At 41.9% G+C, this 11,844-nt stretch overlaps 1 long non-coding RNA gene across 1 annotated transcript; it reads left to right on the top strand.

Annotated features, from left to right (window-relative positions):
* The first annotated feature begins 5,047 nt into the window (after positions 1–5,047).
* On the top strand, positions 5,048–7,255 carry LOC115293614. The gene is made up of 2 exons (XR_003909525.1): positions 5,048–5,201; positions 6,969–7,255. It is a non-coding gene; the product is annotated as an uncharacterized LOC115293614 (long non-coding RNA).
* Positions 7,256–11,844: the final 4,589 nt, after the last annotated feature.

An 11,844-nucleotide genomic window follows, 5' to 3' on the forward strand; every position in this document is an offset into this window, starting at 1 on the left:
GCCAAATCAGCTTCTTCCAGTCCAGGAGAAGAAAACATTCACTCACAGAGAGAAGCCAAAGATGCCATAACAAAGAAAGAAGACAGACGGCCGGACCAGTCCATGGATGAGAAGCTGGGGCAAGGGAGTCAGGATCCAAGTCTTCCTCTTCAGGCTTCCATCTCCAAATGCTCATGTTGAAAAATATGGGCAGCCCATATAGGTACAGGCAGTAATTAATTTGTGAAGACTTGTCTTATTCCGTGAGCATCAAAGATCACATTAGGCAGCTTGTCAACTCCCCACTGGAGACCCAAACTAAGAGCTGTCCATGGGGACACCTCAAGTGTGTGAGCTCCTGGGACAGCCATGCTGAACTACAGTCCCTGGCAAATGGGGATGGAGACGCTGTCCCTGGTCCCTTCTGCAGCTCCATGCAGTGGCCTCACTGCTGCCTGGTTGGGAATGAACTTCATGGAGAAGGGACAATTAGAACAAAGTCAGGGGGTCTTGTCCCTCCTAAATTGTGACCTCATTCTGATATTACATGGTAATAACTGCTTTTTCTCTTCTGAAAAATGCAAATAACACCCATCCTGCACTTACTAATAGTAATATATTTGTGATGAGACATCAAAATGATGGAGCAAACTGGAAGAAAAACACCCATGATGTGTTCCTTTATGGATTTTCATTTTTTGTCATCTTCCAGTTTTAAGATTAAGTCCAAAGCAAAGGGGAAATACCTGGTAATACTTGAGATATATTTCATTGTCATTTCTAATGTTTTCAGAAGCCAAGACATTTTCATTTCCGAGAACAGCCCCTGCGGCAGGGACTCTTGCCTGTGAGATTTTTCCCACTGACTTAAAATAGAGACCTGGCAGGATTTTACAGCCTCTTGATTGAAGAATGTCAGGGGAGAGTGCAGTTCCACATATTAATGACACCTCTGGACAATTATCTGGGTCACTGTGGAGGGCCTGTCGTGGTCTTTTTACAGGAACACCCACAGACAGGAGCTGCTGTTCCTCCAGCATCAGAGAAGCAACCCACTAATCGTCTCTAATCGGTGTGTGCTATGAAGAACTGAGAAGGAAAGAAGGAAGACAGAAGCAAGAATCCGCATGGAGCATTGCAGTGTGTTTAATTATTAGGTCAATATAGTCAGATGATGAAAATTCCTGTATTGCTTTTATGATGACCAGGCTTTGATCAAGTCCAATGAGAAACATCTCCTTCCACAGAACCTAAGAGTACATGTGTCCATTTAAGCTGGCTTTGATTTATTATTCATTGAAAAGAAATTAGGTAGTTGGTCCTTAATAAATGTTAGTAAATCAATAAATGTTATCTTTAGAGAAAAATATAAGTAAAATTTCCAAAATGGTCCATTCTGGACTCATTGAATAGAAATGGAGTGCTCTTAGTGAAGCACTTGACAGCGTCACAAAGATTTTATTTCTGGAAAGTATGGAGATTTTTATCTCATGGGTTACAAAAGAAAGAGGACGCAAATTCGGATACATCAACTTTCACATTATGCAAGGAGACCTAAAGATGGAAAGCAAGCAGCCCATCACAGAATAATAAAATCTATTTCCCTTAAACACAGAGGCATCTATTCAATTAGAAATAAAAATAAGAGGTGTTTCCTATATTGCCCTCAATGTAAGGTGGTTGTAACCGCCTTAGTTTCTCTTCATAGCCCCTGGCTTCACATTATGTTGGACAAGTTGATGTTAGCTCTGTATATTCTGGAACAAGCTACCGCGCTTGAAGCCTGCAGACAGATCTTGCGTCCTTTCCGGCTCTGAGAAACCACTGACAGAGAGTCCAATATGCTGCTCCTAAAACATGCCTCCTTCTGACTGCAGGTTTTAGCTAAGAAGTTAGCATTGTGTATAGTGGAAGGTGACACATGACGCAAATCTTCCAACCGCTCTGGAAGAAATACAAGAATAAAATATTTGTAGGTAGTCATTTCAAGTAATACAAAAGATTTAACCATCTTTTTCCATTGAAAGTGTCTTCCATTTGGAAAAAAAAAAGGAATTTGAGTCTAGATTGTTGAGAATTAGGTAATACTGAATTATTTTTTTAAGATACACCTGGATGGATACAGGAACCATTTTGAGTCCATTTCTGTAGATTTCCTCTGTTTCTCAACCTATGCATTTGCATGTTTTCATATGTGTATGTTTACATACAATATTAAATGAGTATTTGATATGCATTTATAAATAGGATATATACATACAATGTCTGAAGGAATGGTCACTAAGATATTCTGTGTAGTGAACATTGAATTTTCTAGGGATGTGTTGCTTTCTTCTTTATTCTTTTGATTTCTGACATTTATGTCTGTACAATAAGCGTGTATTATCTATGCCACTTACAAAAATGTGAGACATTTTATTGACACTTTTATTGGGGAAAACATATAAGTATGTATGAACAGATCTGGCTTTTACCTCCTACATATCTTCTCCTGTGATGGACGATATTAGGGCTTTTAAAAAATGAATCCTTAAACTAATGGAGGACCAAGGGGAGGGGAAGAGGGAAAGAGAGTTGGGGAGAGAGAGGGACACAAAACCTGAGAGACTATTGAATACTGAAAACAAACTGAGGGTTGAAGGGGAAGGGGGAGGGGGGAAAAGAGGTGGTGCTGATGGAGGAGGGCACTTGTGGGGAAGAGCACTGGGTGTCGTATGGAAACCAATTTGACAATAAACTATTAAAAAAATGAAGCCTTTGGCTCTCACCCCCAGACATCACCTCCTTTGTAAATCAACAAGGGAAAACTAAAATGATGATAGTCTACATTTTATTTATCTTTAAAGTGAGCCATTTTGTTCTTTTAAGTGCACAAACCATTTGCATTCATATTTGGCTGAAATCAAACATTTCATACACTTTGGATCATTCCTGATAACCACATTGATTTCTCTTTTTTTATTAGTTTATTTTCAAATTGGATTCCATATAACACCCAGTGCTTCTCCCCACAAGTGCCCCCCCCACCATGCTACTTCTTTCTTCAGCCCATCCTCAGTCCCCCTGACTTTCAGAATTCGTGAGTGAAGGAATGAATGAATGAAATGCAAATGTATGAGGTTACTTCAGTGACTCTCCTCTGTTCTTATTCAGTATTCCTATTGCCCCCACACCTGCTTTTCCCATCCCACAGATGAGCCATCACAACCCATTACATTCATTCCTACTCCCTAGTTTGATTTGTGGTATCCACTTCTTTATCTAGAATGACCAAGATAACACTCAAAGTCAAGTGTGACATGATGGTCCAATCAACAGATTTTCAGTGTAAAGACTGAAACTTGTAGCATCCACTAGAGGAATTCCTTTGAGCATCTTTAGGGTTTCTTCCTCTTTAATTTCTCTACTTTGAGATTCTGTTTTTGTAATCCCTCCTTCTGCACATCATACCCATCCCTCCCTTTTTGGTTTAATGAACACCTCACTAATTTTTTAGCTCAGATATCTTAAGTTCTCAGTTATTTTTGGTCCCTAAGAGCATATCCAATGCCTGGAAAGGGCCCTCCTTTTGGGAATGTTACCAGTATCCAAGCAGAATCCAGGGGAAGGAAGGAAAGCAATGTAGGCCTTCAGCAAGCTGTGCAAGGAAGACCTCTGTTCCCTGAGATATGTTTCCCCTGGTGGTTCTCCAGTAGAGCAATGTAGTGTCCCCAGAACAACAGCCCTTAAGCAAAAGGAGGCAGGAGGCAGGTTGCTGCATTCAGGGTGTCTGGCCTTCTTGCCCCATTCAGAACCTAGTTTGGGTATCTGGCACTTGGTCCAGAATGGTCCATCAGATCCAACATTCTTTTGTGAGGTTGTTGGCTTTATCAGAATATCCTAAAAGAAATTCAAATTTAAAATCTCCAAAACCTGATATCATTATTTGGACCTTAACCTTTCTTCCTCCTACATCCTTTGTATTACAAATCATAACTTTATATTATTAGCTATCAACTTTCTGTTGAGAAGCTCCTATATCAAAGTCCTTGTTTATCTGATAAACACAAGTGTTATATGAAGCAAGGTATGGAGCTGAACTTGGCAATAATATCTGGCATAAGTTGAATGCTTCCCATGATCAAGTGAAGGTCATAAATGCTTGGGTACCAGGCAGGAGAAAGAATGAGGAGGAGAGAAGAATAAAGAAAATCAGATAGAAGACTGAGAAACAGGTACAAATTGAGATAAAGGAGTTAGTGAGAACCTGTCAGTGTCAAGGTAGCTGGAAAGAAAACAGGTCAGTGTGACTCCATCCCATTCAGTGCACAAGGTGAGCCCTCCCAGTGATCTCCCAGCTCTTCAGTAAAGAATCTTTCACTCTAATTAAGCAATTATCCTAGATGGAGGAAATGAAGAGTCTGAGTCTCAGGTCTGGACTGATTCCAGAGAAACACAATACAAGGACCACACTCCCAGAGGGAATGCATTGAAGCCAGAGGAAAGAGGAAAATCTAGATCCTACTGAAAATATGGAGAAACCTGGGATGTTTATTAGAAAGAGATTTTATTTTTCTTTTAAACAATTTTTAATGTTTATTTTTTGGGGGGAGAGAGAGAAAGAAAGAGCACAAGTTGGGGAGAGGCAGAGAAAGGGGTAGACACAGAATTCCAAGCTGGCTCCAGGCTCTGTGGTGTCAGCACAGAGCCCAACATGGGGCTCGAACCCATGGACCATAAGATCTGAACTCAGATGCTCAATGAACTGAGTCATCCAGGTGCCCCAATTATCAGAAAAAGAGTTTAAATCAGTCTTTTCTACATCTCAGGGTTTAGGAAATCTCTGCTAACAAACGTTTCCCCAATCAAGTCGGATCTTTTTATAGTCTACTCCTTAAGTCAAGCCAGCTATGCAGCTTTTCACTCTTACCTTCTTCTGCCCTTCACCCTGAGCTGCTCGTCACCCAGTTCATCCTGCTCTTCAAGGTGATCTTCCTCACTCTCTTTTCTTTCACAGGGCCCATCCCGACAGGCTGCATTTTCCGCCATAAAAAATCTGTTCTGTAGGACGGCACCGATAGCAGGGAAACTAACATGGGAGGATGAAGGAAAAGGAAAACTCAGGGCATTTCTTGCCCTCCCTCTACAGTTGATGGAGTCTTCAGTGGCTGAATCTCCCCTGTATATCCAGACAGAATTCTGGGCCTGCCCCTTCCTCTGGGTGACCCCAACCCTGGGCCCTGGTAAGTGCCTTCTGTCTTTGAGCTGGGAGAAAGCAGGGCAGTAGCATTCTGTGTGGCTGGTCCATCTCTGAGTTGTCCCTATGGATTCCTACTGTGTTTCTCAACTTTCCCTTCACTTTTTAAACATCTCTTTGTATTAAAATCTCTTTGTTTGAAATTCTCAGAAGGATTTCTGCTTCTTTTGGTTCTAAACAATGTCCCAATGAGAAATATATACTACTATCTCTTCTCTTCTTCTATATGCCCATGTGGTCTTCTTTTTTCTCTCCCTCCTCCTCCTCCACCTTTTCCTCCTCCTTCTCTTTTCTCCTTCTCCTCCTCCTCCTCCTCCTCCTCCTCCTCCTCCTCCTCCTCCTCCTCCTCCTTCTTCTTCTTCTTCTTCTTCTTCTTCTTCTTCTTCTTCTTCTTCTTCTTCTTCTTCTTCTTCTTCTTCTTCTTCTCCTTCTCTCTCTCTCTCCCTCTCTCTGTGCCTCTCTCTCCTAAATATTGCTCAAGAATTATATTAAGTCAAAACAATCTTATCACTTAATATTATTAATAAATAGATTTAAAGCTGATGGTATAACAAATATTCTAAAGATATCAGGAACATAAAGGGCTACACAATGTAAATAATTATTATCAACACCTTAGACATGCATGAGTCAACAAAAGTATCAATGCATCACTTAACAGCCATTTATTAGAACCTACCCTGGGTCACTAACTCTCCTTTGTTTCTCTAAAAGAGAATTGGGGAGAAATTGTGGATGGAAACAATCAGAGGACTGAAATGACTTGCTTTAAGCTGAGGAGAAGCCAATGGTCAACTGTAGAGCCAGAGGGTAAACATAGAATTACTGTAACTTCTGTGCAGGCTCTCTATCCCCAGGGAGAGGCAGACAGCCAGGAAATGTAGCCCCATGCCCTCAAACTCTCCCTTCACAAAGGCACACTGGTTTCAAAAATTTTATTATCTTCTTGTGTTTATTCTGACTGCAATTCATTTTTATGCATCTTTTGTTTGGCTTTCCAAAACCAGTTTGATAATCAAACAGCCAATCCTGCAAGCTCTGTGTTCTCACAGCTTTCAGGGACTGTGAGTCCATGTTTTTGTAGTAATTTGCAATTATCATACAGAAAAGAAATGTGTACCGTGCCAGACGTATCAGAACACCTCTATAGCAAGGCCTGTTTTAAAATGCATTGTACCGTGGGTTTCTTTTCCAATTCACTGAATATATCCCAGAGCAGAAATAAATTTAAATGTGATATTTCTTGGAATTACCTGCACACAACAAAACACCCTACTTCATTTAATTTAAAATTGACTGCAATTTACACCATAATGTACATCTTTTAGGAAATGCTACAGCGTGAAGCAAACTGTAAAGAATTGTGAGTGAGGTCTTGCAGATCACCTCAGCATCTGGGTTGACCCTGGAGAACCAAACAAATCTCATAATCTGCATCTGCAGCTCTGAGCATAGAGATCAATATTAGTTTGGAAAAAAAAAAAGACAAGATAGTTTAGAAATCAATGTTTGTTTATCTTTCTCTCCTTACACGCATTTAGTCTGTTAGATAAAACATTCCTAGAACACAACTTAATTATAGGAATGAAAATATTAAGATGGAAGATGCACTCAGGTTTATAAAACCAGATGAATCACTAGAGCTTCCGTAAGCCCCTTCCAAGAGAGATTGTGAAATGGTTTGTCTTGAGTCTTCTAAGAAGCCAAAAGTCGGTTACAACATGACAATCTTTCTGCGGTCTACGTCAGCAAGACAGCTCCAGGGTGGAGATTGTCATGGAGGTGAGAGCCATTGGCGAGGACAGCACATACGGAAGAGGGCAGCAGAGATGACCGGAAGGGTCAGGAGCCTCTCCCAGAGGACCATCCACAACAGGACAGGCCAGCCACAGATAACACCGAGGGAAACCGTCACGCCTATGTCACTGAAGGACTGCTCTGGGAACAGGAAGTGATTTCATTCGGTTTGCTCCAATCTACAAACAAACTTAACTTTTGTGAAGGAACAATTCATTTTAATACATGCACATTTTTACAATATTTCAACATCATGTTTTACATAGGCATAAGGCTACTTTCTTTCTAGGCTCATAAGTTCCTAATATCTTATGATTTTTATCTAACTGTAATGGTGGAGGGAGATAATAAAACTGCCAGATATTTTGGAAGAAAGAAAGTATGAACCTGATATTCTATAACAAGGAGTTGGCAACATTTTTATGACTTTTATCCTGATAGTAAATATTCCAGGATCTGCAGGCCACAGAGTCTCTGGTGCGATTTTCCAAGGCTACAGATAGGACATGAAAGCAACCAGAGACAATACAGAAACTAATGAATGTGGTTGACTTCCAATAAAACTTTATTTACAAAAATAATCATGGGCCAGATTTGTTTTCAGGCCATAGTTTGCCAATGTTGTTTTGCAATAAAAGCTATATTCTAAACTATCTGTGGCTCTCAGCAGAATCCAAAGCCTTCAGCTTGTTTGTGGACATTGACCCACTGCCAACATATGGATGTGGCCTCAGTGTGAGCTCAGGGCTCATGTCAGATGAGTGGCAATCACCTACTCTGCTTAGCACCACTGACAACATGGTCAGAACCGTGAATTCAGTTTCTAGACCCTCCCTCCACAGAGACAAGATCACACTGAGGAGCATTCACAGCTGACTGACCCAGGTGGCCAAGAACAGCACTGTCACATGAGAAAAGATTGAAGGAGGTCAGCATATTTTGCCCCAAGATGAAAGGACATCAAGGAGAACTCTCACTGAATCCCTGTCTCTGGCACATTCTCACTTAAAACGACAGTCTTTTTATTATATATTTGCAATCCCGAGGTACCAAGCATGATAGCTATAGGAAATTTCAGAGAGGCCAGTTTTCTCTCAATATAAGGAAGAACTACATAGAACTTAGAGCTTGCCAACAATGCATCTGGGCACCTTTGGAAATTTTTCCTCAACTCAGAGGGTTGAGATAGAGACCAAATTAGCATCCCCAAGTTAAACTGAATGGGTGGCTTTGTGGTTTTCTTCCTCCTACCAATGGTTTTCTCCAGACTTTTGAATTGAGACCTAACATATTTTAGACATTTTGGATTTCCTCTCCAAAGAATATGGAGAGTTTACATTTTGTGGCACTATACCAAATGAGCTGTCACAATCAAAAATATTTATTTTTTATGTTTATTTATTATTGAGACAGAAACAGAGCATGAGTGGGAAAGGGTCAGAAAGAGAGGGAGACACAGAATCTAAAGCAGGTTCCAGGCTCTGAGCTGTCAGCACAGAGCCCAATGCAGGGCTCAAACCCACTAACCATGAGATTATGACCTGAGCCGAAGTCGGATGTTTAACCGACTGAGCCATGCAGGTGCTCCAATAAAAAAATCTTTAAATAAAAGCTTGTTCTCTAGAAAAAAAAAAAAAAACCCACTAACAACATTCAATGATCTAGGGTCATGTAGCCACAGGCTCCACCCAACTAACAGCTCTTCTCCATGGGATGCTGTGCTGAACAACTAGTTACCTATCTCAAAGCATGCAGGGTGCCTGGGTGGCTCAGTTCATTAAGCATCTGACTTCAGCTCAGGTCATGATCTTGCACAGTTTGTGAGTTGGAGACCTGTGCTGGCCTCTGTGCTGAGGCCCCAGAGCCTGGAGCCTGCTTCTGATTCCCTCTCTCTCCCTCTCGCTCGCTCGCTCTCTCTCTCTCTCTCCCTTCCCCACTAATGCTCTGTCTCTCTCTCTCTCAAAAATAAATAAACATTGAAAAAAATTAAAGGGTAAACATGGGCAAGAAAGAGAAAAACTAAGAAAAATAGATGTTGTAAACAACTCAAATGATCCCTGATTCTCCAAACTATAGTTTCATTAGGCATCTGACATCTGAGAGATTTAGGTACCAAAAAGTTAAGTCATAGAGTGTATGATTTAACAGAAACCCTACATTTCTCCTGTAGGATATTTATACATCTAGAGCCTAGTCTACCAGATCCTAAAAGATTAAAGTTATGGGCAGAGTAGTGGTATCACCTTGGAAAAGAAAGAGAAAACAGTTTCTACACCAAAAATATGTTAACAATTGGTGGATCTGGTGTTCAATCCCCACGTGTTGGAGATGAGTTGGGTGCCTTTTGGGGCCAAGCACTCCAAGTTCGGGCTCAGTCTTCAGGGCTGCTCTATCAAAGTGCCACAAACTGAGTGACTTAGAGAACAGAAATGCACTGTCTCACAGGTGTGGAGGCCAGCAGTCTGAAATCCATGCTTTGGCCAGGTTGGCTCCTTCTGGGGCCATGAGGGCGACACCGCTCCAAGATTATCTCCCTGGCTTCACAGAAAACCATCTTCCGTCTACGTCTACGCATGTCTGTCTCTGTGCCCAAACATCCCCTTTGTTAGGAGGACATCAGTCCCACTGGACTGCCCCACCTGACCCTGTGATCACATTCTAACTTAATTTCCTCCGTAAAGTCCTTATCTCCAAATAAGGTCACATTCTGAAGGGCTAGGAGTTAGAATTCTAACATATATAATTTTTTTTCATGAAGGCACAGTTCAGCCCAAAGCACCTTCCCTGGAGCACAGATGTCTTAATGCGTCCTTAAGGGTTGTTTTCAACAAGGAAGGAGCTTTATTTTTGTTCAAAGCACTGTTCCTGACACACAAGGAGGTTAATCAATGCAAGATTGCGATCCGAGGCATCGAGAACATTTTCCTCATTTTCCTTGGCATTTGTGACCAGTCCATCAGAACATTATTTAAATCTTCAAATGGTTTCAAGGACCTCACTAAAATCAAGATCCACTGGGAAAGACAGGTGTTCTCACCTACTACCGTGACAGAGTTAGTGCCGATAATCCTTACAAACCAGTGTGTTCTTGTCGCTCATGCCGACTGCTCTCAATTGCTAAAAAATCCCAACTGAAAGCAGGCTGCACACCCATGGACTGGGTGCTAAGATCCTTGCTGGATGCTTCTGAGCTCCACTCGCACAGCTGCTGGCAGCTGCCCGAACATACTGTGCACTGAGAAGCCACAGAGTCTCCTTAAGAGATCAGATTCATTAGATCTTGTCTGCGATCATTACTACTCATGTCAAAGTGAGCAGGGACAGATCGACACCAATGGTTCACAGACCAGAAGGAGCCCAGCTACCAAGTGGATTCACACACCGGGGGTGGAGGGGGGTGATGTAACACAGCCCACTTTCCATCAGTGCTTCCCTGTGTCAGACACCCAAACCGAGAGACCATCCTCTTAGAATACTGCTGAGCGGAATGATGTCATCTTTTCACTACAGTACTGCCTCTTTGGGGAAAATTTTACAGGAAAATGCATGTATCTTCATCATCCCAGAGCTCATTTTCTTTCTGGTTCTAAGGTCTAGAAAATGAGGCATTTTGTAAGGTGATTGTGTCCCCACCCCAAAAGATGTATTGCAGATGAACCCCTGGCACCATGCATGGGATCATATTTGGGAATAGGGTCTTTGCAGGTGTAACCAAGTTAAAATGAAGTTATACTGGATCAAAGTGGACCCTATTCCAATGACTGGTATCCTTGTAAGACAAGGAAATTGGGCAGAGAGAAGAATGCCATGTGAAGGCAGAGACTGACAGACACAGAGAGCAGACCGTCACTTGACAGCAGACACAGAGATTGTACTTATGACTCCAAAAGGCAAGGAAAACCTGGGACACCTGGATGCTTCCATCGGTTCTGCATCTGACTTTTGATTTTAGTTCAGATCATGATCTCATAGTTCGTGGGTTCAAGCCCCACATCGGGCTCTGCACTGACAGCATGGAGCCTGCTTGGGATTTTCTCCCTCCCACTCTTTGCCCCTCCCCTACTCTCTCTCTCTTTCTTTCTCTCCCTCTCAAAATAAATACATAAACTTAACACAAATGTTAGAAGACAAGGAGCCCCAAGGAAGCTAAGCCAAACAGCCGAAGCTAAGAAGATATAAGAAAATGTGTTCCCCAGAATCTTCGGAGACAGCACAGCTCTGCCAACATATTAATTTCAGACTTCTACCCCCCAGAACTATGAAAGGATACATTTCTGTCATTTTGAGCTGCTCAACTTTGTAATCTGCTAAGGCTGCCCTAGGAAATTAATACGAGCACTAGATTAATTTGGAAAAATTGTGTATGCTCCCCTGCTATGCTAAGTATGTGGAAGACAGCATGGTACATCATGAGGCGTTTATAATTTGGTTGGGAAAATAATGCATAAATAGCTATCATGCAGCTGGAAAGTCACACTGCGCTTTAACTGCATATCATTACTGTTTTATCTCTTACCTCAGAGCTCTCGTGATGAAGAGTCAAAAAGGAATGGGGTCCCAGTCATCTCCTCATGTATCTGAGATGGAGAACACGTGGTGCATGCATATTGGGAAGTGTTTGTGCATGAGAGGAGGGGCTGGGAAGCTAGGAAAGCAGATCAGGCCATGTCCCTGCTTCTCTCTGCCTTTTCCCCTTGCAGAGAGAGCTCAAGGAGTCTCCTCTGGAAGGTTGCTTCTCTGTGGAAGCACGTGGCCACAAAGGAAAACAAAGAATGGACTTGTCAAAGAATAGGAGTTAGGCTTCCATCAGCCTGCATGCTCTCCCACGGCTT

The sequence above is a fragment of the Suricata suricatta genome, chromosome 6 (genome assembly GCF_006229205.1).
Source record: "Suricata suricatta isolate VVHF042 chromosome 6, meerkat_22Aug2017_6uvM2_HiC, whole genome shotgun sequence".
In the NCBI taxonomy this organism is placed as follows: Eukaryota; Metazoa; Chordata; class Mammalia; order Carnivora; family Herpestidae; genus Suricata; species Suricata suricatta.